The 18,893-nt window shown below is 32.2% G+C and overlaps 1 pseudogene across 1 annotated transcript; it reads right to left on the reverse strand.

Annotated features, from left to right (window-relative positions):
* Positions 1–4,850: 4,850 nt before the first annotated feature.
* On the reverse strand, positions 4,851–15,771 carry LOC148880550 (uncharacterized; annotated as a pseudogene). The gene is made up of 3 exons (XR_016109616.1): positions 15,649–15,771; positions 6,128–6,290; positions 4,851–5,688 (listed from the first exon to the last, which is right to left on the reverse strand). The product of XR_016109616.1 is annotated as an uncharacterized LOC148880550 (transcript).
* Positions 15,772–18,893: the final 3,122 nt, after the last annotated feature.

Here is an 18,893-nt window from a genome sequence, read left to right on the forward strand (position 1 = left end):
ATTTGCACTGTCATGCATTGTATTAGTGCAAATAAAACTTTACTGCAACTAAAAACAGCCTAAGGCTCAGTTTGGGAAGAGTATAAATACAAATATGTACAGTACAAATACATCAAAACAAAAGACAAGATTTTGCACTCTACATATTTGTAATTGCACTCCTTCAAAACTGAGCCTGGAAGGAGTACAAATACAAAGATATAGAGTGCAAAACCTTGTATTTTGTATTATCTTGTATGTATGTGTTCTGTACATATTTGTATTTAGGGTAAAATACAAAAACCTCTCTTATAGTTTTTGATAATCATAAAAACCTCCCCTGTAATTTCACTTTAACAAAAACCTTCTCTGAATTAAAAAAAAAAAAATTGATGGAAACCTCCATTCCGTCACTGACCAAAACAGAAAACGTTTAACAGATCCATATTTTTTTTCAAATGCCCATTTTACCCCTTTGTAAAATGGATATTGAAATAACTAACTAATAACAATTGCCAGTGAAGAATAGTTGTCGGATGTTAACTTCCTAGGCATTCATTTGTCAAATGTTAACTCAATGCTAAATACCTTTGAGAGAAGACTCACTGACGATAACTGCAGAACCCCGAAGAGTGATGATATCCTTGGCAATTGTTCTTGAAGCCATATATGTATCTTTCTGCTCTAATTCAACAAAAATGGTTGCTTCCTTTTCAAGAATTGGATGATAGAGTCACAGAACAAAGTATGTCACAAAAAAAGACCTAAAGAGCAGGGAAAATGGATCCAACGGTTCAATGAAATCTAGAAAGCAAGAGTTTGGGTTGGGATCCCATAGTTAAATTTATCACGATTCTAAGTAGGAGCAGAATCTTTGTATTTATCACTAATTCACTATGTCTAAAACTAGGTCACTGAGAAATAGAGATGACAACAATTCATTGAAGAGTTGTGCTTTAGTCCCATCAACCTTGAGAGACAATGGAGATTATGCTCATATGAATATATGAATGCTTTAAAAGATAATGGAGATTTTGTGTGCAGTGGGTTTTATTGTTCGAGGTCTGAAAATTGGTCATTTTGGTTTTAGAAATTGGATTGTGTGGTCAAATGCTTCCACAATCACTCACAATTCAGAAGCCGCCATTAATCTCTCCCTTTGTTTTTTTAAGCTGAAGGTTATACCCTCTGTTTTGCTATTTCACCATGGGGGTTAGAATTTCAAGAACAGGAGGAGAAACTCATCTCTGCATGCCCGTGGAAAAAGAATACTAGTTCGAGTTAGACCAAGAGAAGGCTCGAAAGGCACTGAAAAAAACTCAAGGAGTAACTCCAAACCCTCTCTCTCATAAAGAAATAACTCCTCCAAAGAAAAGGGTTTCTTCTTCTATTTCGTTTCGGTCCTTTGTATATGTTCTAATCGTTTTCTTCACATTTTGCGAATAACACAACTCTACTTTTGTGAGGCCTTATTCTTGCATTTGGAGGATTGCCATGCTGCAATGTAGGTATTTCCATAGTAATGGTCCTTCACCGGCAAATGTTATTGGTTGGCTTCATCCCTTCTTCACCGGTTAGTTATTTCAGTGACTATTTTATAAAAAGGTAAAATGGTATTTTGAAAAAAAATGGATCAATTAAATATTTTCCGTCTGGGTCAGTAACGGAAGGGAGGTTTTTGTCAAATTTTTTAAAAGTTTAAGGGATATTTTTATTAAAGTGAAAATATAGAGGAGGATTTTATCATTGTCAGAAACTATAGGGGAGGTTTTTGTATTTTACCCTTGTATTTATAATCTTTCCAAACTAGGGCGGAGTTTGATATATCTGAAAATTCAGATCTGAAAAGTTAAAAAGGTATTAATATGAAAAGAGGCATTAGTGCTTTTCTACTTTTCAGATGCTCTAAATACTTTGGCTTGTTTGTGTTGGACCAAACTTTCAACATCTGAAATGTATTGTTTTTACTATTTTACCCCTAAAATAGATTATTAAGCTCAATTTGTACTATTTCATATAAAATAATTTATCAAATTCAAAAATAATATTGAAATCATACAAAAAATTTAATAAAATATATAATAATTACGAAAAATAATTAATAATTAATAAATAGAATAATTAAATCAATAAAAAAATAATACGCTTTATTAAAAATAATAAAATTATTATAATTTAATAAAAATTGATTGTTATAATATTGATCTAACACAAATAAAAAATAATTAAATACATAATAGTTACGAAAAATTCTGAATAATTAATAAATAATGTAATTAAATTAATAAAAAATAATTACTCACTATTAAAAATAATGAAATGATTAAAATTTAATAAAAATTAATAGTTATAATAATATTGAACTAACGCGAATAAAAAATAATTAAATACATAATAATTACGAAAATTTGTTAATAATTAATAAATAAAATGTTCAAAATAATAGAAAATAGTTACTCACCATTAAAAGATAATAAAATGATTAAAATTTAATAAAAATTAATAGCTATAATAATATTGAACTAATGCAAATGAAAAATAATTAATAATTAATAAATAACTTAATTAAATCAATAAAAATAATTACTCTCTATTAAAAATAATAAAATACTTATAACTTAATAAAAATTGATAGTTATAATAATATTGATCTAACATGAATAAAAATAATTAAATACATAATAATTACGAAAAAATATTAATAATTAATAAATAACGTAATTAAATTAATAAAAATAATTACTCACTATTAAAAAATAATAAATGATTAAAATTTAATAAAAATTAATAGTTATAATAATATTGAACTAACGCGAATAAAAAATAATTAAATACATAATAATTACGAAAATTTGGTAATAATTATTAAATAGCATGTTTAAAATAATAAAAAATAATTACTCATCATTAAAAAATAATAAAATGATTAAAATTGAATAAAAGTTAATAGTTATAATAATATTGAACTAATGCGAACGAAAAATAATTAAACGCTGATGGAGATGAAAATTTTGTATAGTTTTCATGTAATGTAACTGTTAGAAACAAAAGACAAATGGTGAATTAGGTTTTTGGCCAAATAAAAGTCTTTGGTATATCAGTATATGCCTTTGAATGTCAATACAACTTGCTCCACTGCATTATGAAATGTAAGGGTGCGGGTCGTCATTGGGATGGGCTGGGTTTAGGGTCAACCCAGGTCCAAAAATTAGGCTAACACTTGAGCTGGACTGAGCCTGCCTGAGGTTAAGCCCGATTTGATACATTCAGGTTGGTATTGGGCCAGGCTCGGGGGTTGGTCAATTAGTCTACATTGCAATTTGGAATACATGTGTGTATATATTTATGTATTGTAAAATGCATGCAACTAAGCATAATTGCATATAAGGCTCAGTTTGGAAAGAGTATAAATACAAATATGTAGATTGCAAAATCTTATATTTTATAGTATTTTGCATATATTTGTATTTGTACTATTTTCAAACTGAGTTTAAAGTTTGGAAAGAGTATAAATACAAATATGTAAAATGCAAATATAAAGGTTAGAAATACAATATAAAAATATAATTTTTGGATAAATCAAATTTTGTGAACCCAAAATGGCTTCGGCTTGGTTGTATATAAATATATTCTAAGTGTTTTATGAGAGATTGTAGTTGATGGGCAGCCCTCCAATATGTATTGAACGGTTTATAAATTCCTTTTGCTAGGTTAGGCTAAGGTCGAAGAGGAAGATGAATAGAAAAGGGAGAAGTAAACCAAATGGATTTGATTTTCATACAGGGCTTTCTAAAAAAAGATTAGATTTTTCACACGGGCCTTTTGGTAAAAGACTTAAACATACCCCGAGTTTTCAATAATTGATTTAAACATATTTTGAAGTTTTAAAATGAACTTACATATCTTATCTATTGACTCCACTGGATTTAAATATACCTTGATGGAAATGTTAAGAACTATTTATATATGACATAATGTTAATCTCTTTAAATTAGACTAGGGAAATTGTCTAAAATCCATCATCATGTGAGATTTTATTTTTTAAAACTCGTCATCCGTTAGAATACCTTAAAATTCAATGACCGAAGTTGTCCAAATCAACCTAAATGCATGTGTAGCTCGTATCTGACTTCGCTAAAGTCGTGCCTGCGCCACAGGCTTGTTTCACTACGAAGCCCTTTTGAACTCTAGCATTAATCCCTTGGTCACATAATACGATCTTTACGCCGACCTTCTCCGGTATTAAACTACCAACCATGCAAAAATTCTCAGTTGTAACACTGAACTCCATTAAGGAATCTGGTAATGGTTTTCCACTATAAGGCGACACGTCGGAGAAGTTTTTCCCGTTTTCAAGGCTATCGTAAGCCGGGAAGTCACGGTCCAATGTGTCCGCACCTATGGTAGTTATCCAAGGAACTACATTCGACAAGCAGCTGTAATAATTCGGACCGGCGTTTCCAGCAGAGCAAGAGATGAGTATTCCTCGCTCCATAGCCGCAGATGCTCCGACGGCAACACTATCATTGTAATAATCAGCAATTCCGCCACCGAGAGACATGGATATAACGTTAACTTCATCATCGCGGCCAAGATATCGGTGCTAAAGCAATCGCCAGTCCAGCATACTTTGTAGAAAGCAACTGGGGACGGGTCCGAGTCCATTGCCGTCGAAGTTGGGCTTCTACAATTATTCACTGTAAGAGACAAATCTGCCCAGCTGAACGGTCGGTGGTTCAATCAAATGGCTTCTGCAGTGTATCAAGCATTCAAGCCCTCCTCTTTTAATGTGAAACAGGCAAGTTTTTGTTTTCAATAGTTTTTAAAAGCTAGAGTCGTACCAGAAGTCAATATCTCTTTACTCTATCTTGGGGAAAATCTGCTTCATTGCAACCCAGTGTTCTTAATCTTCAGTCTCTCTGAATTCAAAAATGTAAAAACCAGAGGAAGAAGATTTATGAAATAAGCTATCGACCAATTCTTCTCACCACAAAATTACATTCCCAGAACAGTTCAATAAAAGAAAAAGAAAATGAAAATGAAAATTTACGACTATAATCTCTCCTCCTCTTCCTCCAAGGAGAGCTCACATCCATTAAAAAAGAAAAATTAGAACAAAGCTCATTGGCTCTGCTCTTGGGTCTCTCTGTTTCCTGTTTAGTTCTCGTCAATGGTTACTCGCCTTGGCTTTCTCAGTATTCTCTGATTTCTCACCGGGATGATTCTGTATTTCTGTTGTGATCATCCTTGTTTTTGCTATTATCTATGAATGTAGAAGCCTTGCTCGAGATGGCTGTCGCCAAGAAATTGGAATTTTGATGGCTTCACCGGCCTTCTGGTCCCTGTTCTCTGCATCCCTCTCACCGCCTTCTCCCCCTTCCAACTATCCAAAGAGCTTCTCGTAGGAACAGGCGAGGATCAGTAGAGCAGAAGCTATAAGACCCAACATGGCCGCCAAGCCCCCAAAGAGGTACAACACCGGAGAGAGCCATGGCGAGTGCTGGCCCGCTCCAGCCGCAGTTGACTTCGGTGCTAACGTTGTCGTGGCTGTGAATCCAGTGGCCACTCTGGTTGTTGTGCCAAAGGTATCACCCGTGCCTAAAACTCCGACGATCACCTCACTGGTCGAGTCAGATTGGGAGAACAATCCCTCGTTCTTATCTAATCCGACGAACTCTGGCGTCCGAGTAGTGTGAAGCTCGTATTTGACTTTTAGGTAAAACAGAGAAAAGGTTTGAATAGTGTTGTCTTTTTGGTACATTACAAAATAGATCCAATATAATAAAGAGTAAAATAGTAAATTAATGATGTCTGTTAGTGAAGTTATCATTATCTCACTGACATGGTGAGTTTTGAACGTTTTAAAAAATTATGATGAAAACTTTTGCATTCCATGCCCTGTATAAGCTTTTCAAATACCCATATGCCATAATAATCCATGAACAGAACATCAAATGAAGTCGAATTGCTACAAAAACGTAAAGCAAAGATAATATCCAACAATCTAAACTCCAAAAAACAAAACATCTTTCAGTGACCCATATATAGAAAAATTTAGAAGATCTATTAACACCTCGGGCTAACCGCTTGTAAATACAGACTAAAATTGTTCGACAAATAATTCTTGAGTTTGCGAAGGACCACGTACCATCATCACACTTGATACCTTCCACCGCTTTCCTCAAACGATGTTGAATGATATATAAATGAAAAAATCTTGTGTATTTGTCTCCTTTCACGCAACCACTCTGCTTCCAAAGTAACTCTAAACGTGCTTGCAACTCTTCTAAGTATGACTGCGAAGAATTTAGCTATTGCAAGTGTTACTTTGTTGGTTCAAGCCTTTGAACATGAGATATATCATCTCCAATCTTCCGCGTATCATACACGTCCAGACTCCACCTACCCAACAATTTCTGCACTCGAACTAGATTCGTACTAACGCCACCCCCCCTCCAATAACCCCTTGAACACCATGTGTAAACGCCCCATTTTTATACCTTTTATTTCGAGGTTAAGCATGTTTCAATAAACCTCTCATTCGATATGGGGGCATTTTTTAAAATTTATAAAATTTGAGGCCTCAGAAATAAAAAAGTCAGAAGTACGTAGAGTCCAAAAATTTGAATCCAACAACAGCAAGATCATCTAAATCTGATACTGTTTACTCATTTATTCTAAAACTCAAAGTTGTAATCGATTCTAATTGTTCGATCGGAGTCATTTTGATCATAAACCTAATTTTACATCAAATTAGAAATTTAAAACCATAGGTATATAGAGCCCAAAGTTCCAAATTTGACAATACCAAGATCACTCGAATCTGACACTGTTTGCCCCTTCATCTTAATACTCAAAATCGGAACCGGTTCCGATTGTCCAATCAGAGTCATTTTGTTCCTGAACCTCATTTTATATCAAATCAAAAATCCAAAACCATAGGTATATAGAGCCCAAAAATCCAAATCCAACGACACCAAGATCACCCAAATCTGACACCGTTTACCCCTTCATCTTAAGATCCAAAGCCAGAATCGATTCTGGTCGTCTAATCAGTGTCATTTTGATCTTAAATCTCATTGCATATTAAATTAGAAATCCAAAATCATGGGTACATAGATCCCAAAAATCCAAATACAACAAAACCAAAATCATCCAAATTCGACACCGTTTACCCCTTCATCTCAAGACCCAAAGTTGGAACCAGTTTCGATCGTCTACTCAGAATCTTTTTTTATCATGAACCTTATGCCACGTGAAATCTAAAATCCAACCTTATATATGGATAGATCTCGAAATTATGAGTTCAATGGTATTAAGATCGTCCAATTTTGACACCATTAACCCCTCCATCTTGAGACCCAAATCTAGATTCAATCTAGGCCTTCCGTTGAAACCCTCTTCACTACAACTTCGAACCTAGGGCACCACGACCAAACCTTTCTCTCAACCTCTATAACCAACTTAAAATCCAAAATTTGACCAGATAGGAGCCTCCAATCAATCAAGCCAGTCACATAAACTTAGAATGTCTAATTTAGGTAAATTGATGAAATCTTTCACACCATGTCTTGATTGATTGAGAGGATCTCTCCGAGAGGTGTCTTGACAGCTCATTCTCTCAATCAATCTCTCTTCAAAAACCCTTTACCTCATTTGTTGATTTCCCTTGTTTCCTATCTCAGCCCTCAATTCCCCTTTCAAAAATCTATAAATACCCATCTTTCTCACATTCAAGATACATAATCTAACTTAAGGAGAGAATTCTACCCTCATTAGCCTAGAGAATACCCCCCCCCCCCTTTACGTCCCAAACAGCCATTGCCTTCATCCACTCACATCCAAGGCCTTCCCCTCTCACTCTCCAATATCCCTAGAATCCCCCCATACCAATATTACTATCAAAAATCCCCCAGGTTATATTTATGTCCATAAAGTGAAGCATGAAACATTCTTGAAGCAACAATAGTGCAACAGAATTACAATCATAAAACAACTATCCTACATCTTTTGAGCCACATAACAACATCTTTGACCTCCCAAATAACTAGGAATTCATCTTATAATCAGAGATTTATTCTTGGTGCAAAAGGTATTCAACAATGTGCATTACGGGCAACAACCTAGATTAACATTGATTCAAAATTTGCAAGTTGTTGCAAGGAAATCATTTCCAAGGTATGATAGTTTCTTTTTTACCGTTCAACCAATTTAGTTCATCTTTTTATTTCAATTACATCTCCTTTTTTTTTTTTTTTTGATAAATATAGTTACATCTCCTTTTCATATTTAATCTTTTGATTCTTATAAATAGTTTAGTTGGAATCTCTTTATTCATATTAGTAAGTAGATGATGATAATGATAGTAATAATGTATCCAAAATTTTCTATAAATATGTATTTTATTTTTAAATGCTTTTTATTTTTTATTATTAATCGGATACATATTGCAAAATCCAAATATGATTATATAAACACCTCATCTAAATATGTGATAATTGGACCAAGTTGTGAAATTTTAAGTATCATTAACAGGTCTACCTACTTAGCTAGATTCTTCTTTTTATAATAATTTTTTTGGTATTTTTTCTATTCATTTATCAAAGAAATGTAAGATTTAAATAAAGGGAATTGAATGAGATGAAAAGTAGTAGTACAATTTACAATTTAAACCTTACAATTAAATAGGGACTAAATCTTATTTATATTTTTAATAGTATTGTAAAAATAGAATTATAGATGCGTTCACATAATCTTTTTTATATTTTTCTGCAAAAATAATTACGATATGTCACACTTATTTTTTGTTTAATATGATAATTAATTAGTATTACACATGCAGCTGAATGTTTTTTTGCAAAATTTATGTATTTTTTTCATTTTTATATTTTTATATTTTATTAATTTTTATTATTTATTTATGACATTTAATATTATTTATTCATGACATTAATTATTGTATTGCACCTATTTTTTTTTTAATTTGATTAATAAAATATCATTAATGTGTCTAAATTTATACATTTTGGTAATTTTCTGTATTTATTTCTATTTTAAAAAATTTATTACCTAACTATGACTATATAGGTTTATCAATTTGACTCAGATGGTTGAATTACTTAGCCACCACTTTGATAAAGAATGGTTTTGTTTTTGAGCCAATTTTAAAATATATGGGTTCATATTGTTAAAAATATTGATATAACTTAAATAACTTATTGGTAAAACATAACTTAAATATAGGATTTAATAGGAGAAAATGGGAGTTAATAACTTTAAGTATAAGACTTAACGAAAGGGTATTAAATGAGGTGGAAAGTAATAATTGAATTTATATTTTCAACCCTTGCAATCAGAGATGTAATAAATAGACAAATATGGGCATTTTGGTAGCCATCAAAAGTTGGCATTAAAATTGTAACAAAATGACTTTCATACCTTTTGTCAAACAAAGAAATAGAGGGTAATTTTAGTTCTATATATATATATATATATATTATTTTGTTCATTTATGAAAAAAAATGTAAAGTTTAAATAGAGGGAATTGAATGAGGTGAAAAGTAGTAGTTCAATTGGAAATTTAAATCTTCTAATTAAATAGAGACTAAATTAAAAAAAAAAGAATATATTTTGAGTATTTTAGTCAATGTTTTAAAATGGGACCATATCAAACAGTTGAACCGTTTGCCCCAGGAAATGGTCAGGTCATTGATTCCATTTTGGCCTCAAACCGCTATTTTACCAAAAAAAAATGTTGAAATGGTCAGGGAACTGCTGATCCAAATGGTTTAACCGTTAAAATGTTCGACACGATTAACAATTCTCATGTTGCTTTCAAACTAATTCCAAATTTTTTATTTATTTTAAAAATATAAATTAGAAAATAAAAAATGATAAAAGAAACTTTCATATCTCAAAATCTTGTTCAATTATTCCAAATAGCCAAAACTAGTTAGGGTTTTTAGTTATTCCATTTTGATTTTGATTTTTCTCATTTCTATGATTCTTTTTAAGTTGTAACAAAAAGAAAAAATTACAACTCTAATGAAGAAATTGAAAAATCAATGCAAGAGATAAGAGATTAAGCATCGATCTTATATTAAAATCTAGGATACTCTAATGAAGCAAATGTTATAGGATAAGAGATTAAGAAGATGACAAATAGTGTTGTACCTGTGGTGATAATGAACACGGATATGGCTGCTGCCGTCAATTCCTTCTTCTTAAGGCAAATAATTCTGCAACAATGCTCGATGAACATGGTGACAACCACCTCTGATGATGCTTCCTTTTCTTCTTCTTCTCTTTATTTTTTTTTCTCTCTTCTCAACTTTAACCAGTTGCCTCCTTCTTAGGGATGATCATTTCAGCTCATCCCAACTCGAAAATTTCGAGCTTGGACCAAGGTTTTGTTTAGGCCCAGCCCGACCCACATATATTTAAATATACACATTTTGTGTATAATGTATGTGTATATATATGTACGTTATTTTATATATAAATATTATAATATAACATGTATAATTTATACTATATATAATATTTTATATTATATAATGTATAAAAAAAGTCTATATACATGTTATATGTCAATTAACATAAAATATTATATATGTAATGTTTTATATATGAATGACATAGTTTCGGCCCAGTCAAGGCTTCCATTACCTGGGCTAGGGCTTATGTCTTAGGCCCGAAACCTTGGGCTAACTTGGGCCTAGACCTAAGCTATAGCCCTTATTACAAGTGCAAACCTGGCTTAGCTTGGCCCGATCCATGATTACCCCTACTCTTTCTCAAAATCTCACACTCCCCTCTCATAATAATGTATAGATATGGTGGACTTAACCTAATCCTAACCTAATGGTCAAAATAAAAAGTTGCATTATATTTTACGTCTTACTAGTTTAACCCACTCAAATTATATGTTTGAACCATTAACTCAAAAGACGAAAGCCAAATCGGTTATATTTCAGGGTCAATTTTTAAATCATTGATTTTAGCCAAAAGAAAGTTCCACAATCTTATTTATATTTTAATAGTAGTGTAAATATAGAATTATAGATGTGTTCAAAATTTTCTAATTTTTTTTGTATTTTTGTGTGTAAAAATAATTCTAATATGTCACACTTACTTTTTGTTTAATATGATAAATACATGATATTATACATGTGCTTGAATATTTTATTTTTGGATTTTTTTTGTATTTTTATATTTTATTTTTATTCAGTTATAAATTATTTATTTCATTTTCAATATCAATTAAAATAATTTTGCTTATTACACTTATTCTTTTAATTTGATTAATGAGATGTCATTAATGTGGCTAATTTTTTCTACATTTTTTTTAATTTTCTAAATTTATTTCTATTTTAAAAATTTTATTACCTAACTATGACTTCATAGGTTGACTAATTTGATTTAGATGGTTGAATTGCTTAGCCACCACTTGAATAAAGAATGATTTTGCTTTTGAGTCAGTTTTAAAACATATGGGTTTATATTGTTAAAATATTGATGTAGATCTAATTAGTAGCATTTATTAGTGAAAAATAACTTAATATATAGGGTTTAATAAGAGAAAATGATATTTTATAACTTAAGTATAAGACTTAATGAGAGGGGATTAATTGCAGTGGAATGTAATAATTGAATTTACATTTTCAATCCTTACAATTAGAGATGGATTAAATACGTAAATATGGTCATTATAATAGCCATTAAAGCTGACATTAAAAGTAAAACCAAATGACTTTTATAACCTTTCTTAAACAAATAAATAGAGGATAATTTTAATTCAAAAAATGTTTCTCACTATATTCACACTTTTATATATGGTATAGATTAGATTATTTTCTTCACATTTTCTTTTCTTAGTTTTTTTAGAATTAAAATTTGTAAGAATCAACCTTCCACTTCGATTTATAGCAATTTTCCATGCATTCTTTGTTTTCTAGACATGTAATTCAACCAGGAATAGTTGTTTCACTTATGAATTACAATTGGCATTAACATTGTTTCATATGGTGGTTACATTCATCCTCACCCACCTGATAGCATGCTTTAACATTAAAAGTTTTACCAAAACTTATTTTCACCATCATCCTCACCCACTTATATTCATCGTATATATTTTTTTTTCTAGATCAATCCCATGCATAATTATTTGTTTGTTCTATTAGGATTCTAGCCTTGCCAACCTATAACAATGTTATTTCGATTAGGTACACTAATTAGATCCATAGCCTCCAACAACTTAACTCTTTTTATTTTTGCAATAACAGTCCCATTATTCTTTCCATTAGATTCATTCTATTTGTTTCTTTTACTTTTTAATCATCCCTTAGATCGTAAAGTCCTAATGTTCATCTCCATCGCATTATCTAGTCAAAATCCATTACCTAAACTAGTTTTTAGTCATTCTTACATTAGTATAGAATAATTAAAATAACCCTCAATCTGTTTTTGCATTTAAAAATTTTCTCACTTAGTTTTTTTTTATATGTTTTTAGTAAAACACATGACACTTGCCTTTTACTATTCCAACATACATCTTTTCCTTTTGGCACTCCTTGGCATTTAACTTCCATAATTCATGTATGCTTATTTTTCTTAAATCTCTCATTCCCTTAATAGATCAAATTACTAGAATTATAACGTTTTGTTATTCTCTTGCTATCACAATGTGTGTTAATTTTTCATACTTTTGGAAAGTCCCAAATTATTAAAATTTCATTGGAAATTGCTGAAGTAGAGGTCGGTTTAATAGGTCATGTGTGGGTATCCAACTCCTTCCTATACCGTACATGGGTCCTCAAACCCATCAAATCTCATCCCCATTGGGTCTAAGAATCACCAAGAAAATAAAAATGTTTTTGTTGAAAATTCTTGGGTTTTCCTAAATTTTCCATTCAAAAGAAAATTTGGTGGCAACTCCAATCCATGTTCCACCATCCTCCCTCCGGGTAGGGTAGCCACACCATGAATCAATTACAACATCTTTACAACGATTGTCATGAAGCCACGTAGATTCAAACTAGAAACATGGATGTTTAGGCTGGTAATATTCAACTGTATCTAACAACAATGGGCAATGATCCGATTCAATTGCAGGAAGGTAATATATAGTAAGGAAACAATTCATAGCATTCAACACTAATCAAAGCCTAGTCCAATCTTTCACTCACATTTGCCCTCCCAACTCTCCCATTATACCATGTGAACGGGTTACCTAAACACCCAAGGTAAGTTAATTTGCAACACTCTTGAATATTTGCTAGAGGATAATAGCTAGCCCAATACCATGACGTCCTCCTCTCTTCTCTTTAGGGGTGGAGATTGCATTGTAATCCTCAATACTAAGACAGGGACCTAGGTGATTAGCAACAACTCCCTCTGAAAGACCATAAATAACACTTTTGTTACATCTTTTTTTATCACTTTAAACTCTTGTGAGAAACTACTTAGACTCTAAAAGTGAATTGTCCACCATTCTCGCAATCGTACACCTATCCTAGTAAAGGATCTCAATGTCAACATCTTCCTGCTACCTTACCCACAATCCACCACTCCAACCTGTTGATGGAACTATACAATGGTTATCAAAACCCAACCATTGAAGAACTCTTCTCCCTTACATCTCAAAAGCCTTTGATTCACAAACAAAGAGAAAGTCAACATGATGCCCCTGGTAAATGCATTTAGATCCTGAACTATAGAGGAGCACTCAATAACTCTACAATTCCAAACAGGAATTCTCATTGAGCACTGAGGGGTTGTTCTAGGACAATCCCGATTGCCCTTTGATTAGTAACATCCACACTAATACTATGTGTATTCTCCATCAATTTAGACATAGCCACAATATTGACACTATCATCTAAAAGCAATTTTCTCTTCTTTGCCCCTACCACCAAACCAAACTAGTATTAAATGTTATAACAGGCAAGGTTCGAAATATCGATATGTATCGGGCTGTATCAACTAATATATATCATATCGGGGGCTTCCCAATACGCCCCTACAGGGGGTGTTTTGGGATCTTGACCGGTTCATGGGGTGGGTGGACCTTAAATAGACCCCTCTGAACCAGATTTGAAAAAAAAAATAAACTAAAAAAATAAAGAAACAACTACTGATAAACTTCGATACGCCTCTACCAACGTAATGGGTGTATCGATATTTTGAACATTGATAATATGTGGATATCTATTAACAGTTTCAACAAGTGTATAATTATAAATATTCTCCATAGTAGTAGTTAAATCCATGCCACTACAATTACAACTATCATCATATATGCAACTACCAACAACCCCTTCTCCCCCACAACACCATTAAACACTAGAAACTATCGCCTTTATGACAACCTTTCACCACCCACTACAACTCTTGCCTTTGCACTCCTACCTTCGTGTATGGGGTAATGATTGGAAATATTGGATTTTCTTCCATTAGATGACCACCTAAAGGCATTTGGTGAATGTGAAGTTGCACCACCTATCTCTACCTATAGCCACAAACCAAATTGCAAAGGTTCTATAACTACAACTCTAGTGTCACCAGTAACTTCATGATCAACTTTGTCTCTACAATGCTTCTCATCATGTCCTATCTTGCCACAAAAATAACAAAAAAAGTGGCAAGCATTCATATTTCACATTCACCCATAGCAAAGACTTATCATGCCTATTCACCGAGACTTTCTATTTTAAAGGCTAAAGAATATTAATTTCAACCATAGGCACATGACTGGTCCAACACTTTTGCAACTCCAAAGAATTATTTGGGACAACCCTACCAATATGAGTTGCAATCCTCTTACCCACACATTTAAGATGAAAATCCAATGGGAGTCCATGTAACTAAATAGTAAAATTAGTTTTTTGTAAAATCCAACTCTTCCATTAAAATACCAGATACCCACCTCTTAAAAACTAGTAACAGACTAAAAATATCCCAAGGTCCCCTCTCCAAAACAAAGCGTATATCAATCTCATGTTCAAAGAAGAATAGGTACAGTCCTTTCGGAGTGTTTTCAACCATCACCTTCATTGTAAGTCCCTAGGTTTTGAGATGCATAATCTTCACAGCCATTGGATTCACCACCTTCTCCCTAATGGTTCGTTTGGTTTGTGCGACTAGGATGGGAAAATTGGAATATTCTTCAAAGATTCTTATTTTCCTAGGTTTGATTTGGGCGAAAGGGTGAGACGTGGCAAGAACACACGTCTCAATTTTTGGGATGCAAGGTCTCACCAAATAGGTGCGGCCTCACTTAGAAAGGAAGCTGAGTGAGGAAATTTCATCAAGGGAGGCAACTGGGCATAGTCTTCTTCTCAGACGTCGTCCAACGGTTTACTCACTGGCGCCATCTCTAGTTTTCATTGCCATAAAACAGCTTTTGGCGTTTACCTATTCTAGATATGGCGTCGTTCTTCCATCACTGTTTTTTCACCATCATCGTCGCCACCACCACCACAAAAATTGCCGAGGTACTGGGTTGAGAAAAAATGGTCTTTCTTCCACTGATAACTTTCATTTCTTCTCCCATGAACAAATTGGTTTCATAAACCAAACACAGGTGACAGGGTTGAGAAAAAAAATTCCCTTCTCATCCCATCCCATCTCATCTCATCCTTCCTCAGCAATCAAATGGATCCTAAAGACCTTTCCTACTAAACATTTCTCCCACTTTTCATTGTCACCATCTCTACACAACTCTTCTACATCCACCCCTTCCTCTATACAACCAACCTTTGTAAGCCCATGCCTAAGATCATCTTCTACCATATACCATTCCATGAAGGAACACTAGAAAAAAAAAAACTCTACAAATGAGAGTGAAGACTTGACTCTACAGACGAGAGTGATATAATACATGCGTTCATTTAAGTCATAATATGAAATGAATCATAGGTGGAGTTGTTGGTAAATAAAATCCAAAGACCTAATAAAAATCCATGAGGTGGACTGAACTTTAAATTTTCCTAATATGTTTCAATTGAATTTGATTATGGAACAAAGATTCCATTTGGGAAGAGTATAAATACAAATATACAATTTAAATAAAAGGTTTGAAAATATTGTATACGTGTATTTGTATTGTGCATATTTAGTGTTTTCAACTTGTCATTGATTCAACTAGTTGAATCGTTTAAACCATTATCCGGCCATGAATTTTGGTATGATTCTAGTAAAACCTAGAAATTGGTCAAAAACCATTGATTAGGTAAAAAATTATTGGACTTAGGCATTAGCCCATTAGCCTATCAACCTAGTGACCAGGTCACAGTTGCACACTAAATATGTATGCAAACTTCCTAAGGTCATAACTTTGTGCTCTAATGTTCGATTAGGGAGGTCTTATTTTTTCTTTTTATTTTGGACAACTTTTTGAGATCTATGCGTGCCAAGGTGATGCATGCCTCTTGGCCCCTTAATTTCATGAAAAAACCCCCCTTTTGGCATCAAATTGTAATTTCTAATATATATACATACAGACACACATACACATGCACATGTAGAGCATAATTTTACATTATTTATTGATAAAATATGTGTTTGTACACACACAAAATAGTTTGGCATGGAGGTAAAATCAATTGGACTTCCATATTGGTTTTTAAATTGATTTATATTTGCACTCTTTTGAAATTGGGCCTAAGGATCATAGATTTTGGAACGGGTCAAATATCTCATGATTTAGAATACACTACATTTTGGGATACTCAATAAACATTAATTTGGAATATTTTCAGAAAAATATTTATATTTGAAATCATAATGCTTTGGAACACACTATCCCCACAACACAATACATTATCAATTGTGTGGTGAATTTCAAAACCTATTGTTTTAAATACATCATAATGTGGCTCAATAGCATCACATTTTTTTTTTGTGGCTACATCCTTGATATATACTTTTCTAAAATTGAGGCATGTAAGTCGAGAGATAAAATAAGGAATTTGAATATCCTTGTTACGTTGGATTTGGATAAACCTTATCGAAATTCAATCCAATCTATTCAATATGTCCCCATCACCAGGCTATCCCTATTAACGGGGACAAAGTTATCCCCATCCCCACAATTCTTTATAATTTCAACATTATGTTTTTGTTTTTTATTTTAATAATTAAAATTTACAATCCTATTAGAAAAGATTCTAACATATTTAACCATATTTTTAAAAATATTAACATATAGATGTATGTGTATATATATATACATATATAAACGTATGTGTATAAATACATATATATTAGTGGGGATTGGGGTCCCCGTGGGACAGGGAGTGCTCTCCCCGTCCCCACACCATCCTCATCAATGGGGATAAAAATTTCCCCATCAGGGAAAAATCATCCCCATCCCTGTCCCATTTGGGGCAAATCCCCACAGGGATAGGGGAAATGGGGAAAATTTCCATCCCTAAGTTTAATAAACAACACTATCTAAAATTAGTTATTGTTATTTTTGTATTGTAAAAAAATTATTAAAAATAGTATATAGTATATATATGATTATTAATTATTATATAAAACAATTGTATATACTCTTCATGTTTCTATTATTTATCTTTAACTTAACAAATCCCATGCATCACCCGCTAATTGGTTTTTAATACATTAATTTATATTTGCACTCTGTTGAAATTGGGTCCAAGGCTCAGTTTGAAAGGAGTACAAATGCAAATATGTAGAGTACAAAACCTAATATTTTATATTGTTTTGTATGCATTTGCACTATACATATTTGCATTTGTACTCTTTCCAAATTGAGCCTAAAGATCATAGATTTTGGAAGATGTCAAATATCTCATGTTTTAGAATACACTACATTTTGGGATGCTCAATAAACATTAATTTGGAATATTTTCACAAAAAATATTTATATTTAAAATCACAATGCTTTGGAACACACTATCCCCACAACATAGTATATTATCAAATGTGTGGTGAATTTCAAAAACTATCAGTTCTAAATACATCACAATGGGGCCTAATAGCATCACATTTTTTGTGGCTATGGTACATAACATCCTTGATATATACTTTTCTAAAATTGAAGCATATAAGTCGAGAGATAAAATAAGGAATTTGAATATCCTTGTTACGTTGGATGTGGACAAACCTTATCAAAATTCAATCCAATCTATTTGCATCCCTAAAAATAGGGGTGCAAATATGCAAATGGATCGGATCATCTGATCCTATTTGGTCAAGTTCGGATCACCCTTGTTCAGATCTTTGGGTTGGATCAGATAATAGGATCCGATCAGAAATCATATTGAATTTGGATCACCCCTATCCAATCCGAGAAGATTCAATCCAATATATACGCTATATATTTATTTATACAAATATACAGTACATATATATGTTATTTATTTATAAATATATTATTTATATTGTATTTCTGTAAATTTGTTATATTATTTATTTTTTATAAAAGCATGTATATATATGATGAAAATAATTAAAAAATATTTTTTTTGTTTTTTCTTTTATTTAAATTGATATTTTTTATTTTTATTTTAATAATTTATTAATTTTTAAATAAAACAAATTGGATTGAATCAGATCCAAATATCTGACTTCCCAAATAGATTCGAATTCATATTCATGTCTATCAAATCCAATTGGATCGTATCTACAATTAACAGTACTGGATCTGGTTCAGATATATTCCGATTCGAATCCAATCCGATCTGTTTGTATCCCTACCTAAAAGAAAGTAAAACAACTGTATAAGGGGTGATCATGGGCCACGCTTAGCACCTATGATAAGCGACTATGGCCTATGTGTAGTTCTGGACTCGAGGGCTAAAATTTCTTGATGAATAAAATCAGAAATTTCTTTCAGGGCTAGGCTGGTCTACAAATCTGTTAATGGGTTTCAGGCCATTGATCTG

The sequence above is a fragment of the Nelumbo lutea genome, chromosome 1 (assembly GCF_056320005.1).
Source record: "Nelumbo lutea isolate HS-2025 chromosome 1, American lotus-T2T, whole genome shotgun sequence".
Lineage (NCBI taxonomy): Eukaryota > Viridiplantae > Streptophyta > Magnoliopsida > Proteales > Nelumbonaceae > Nelumbo > Nelumbo lutea.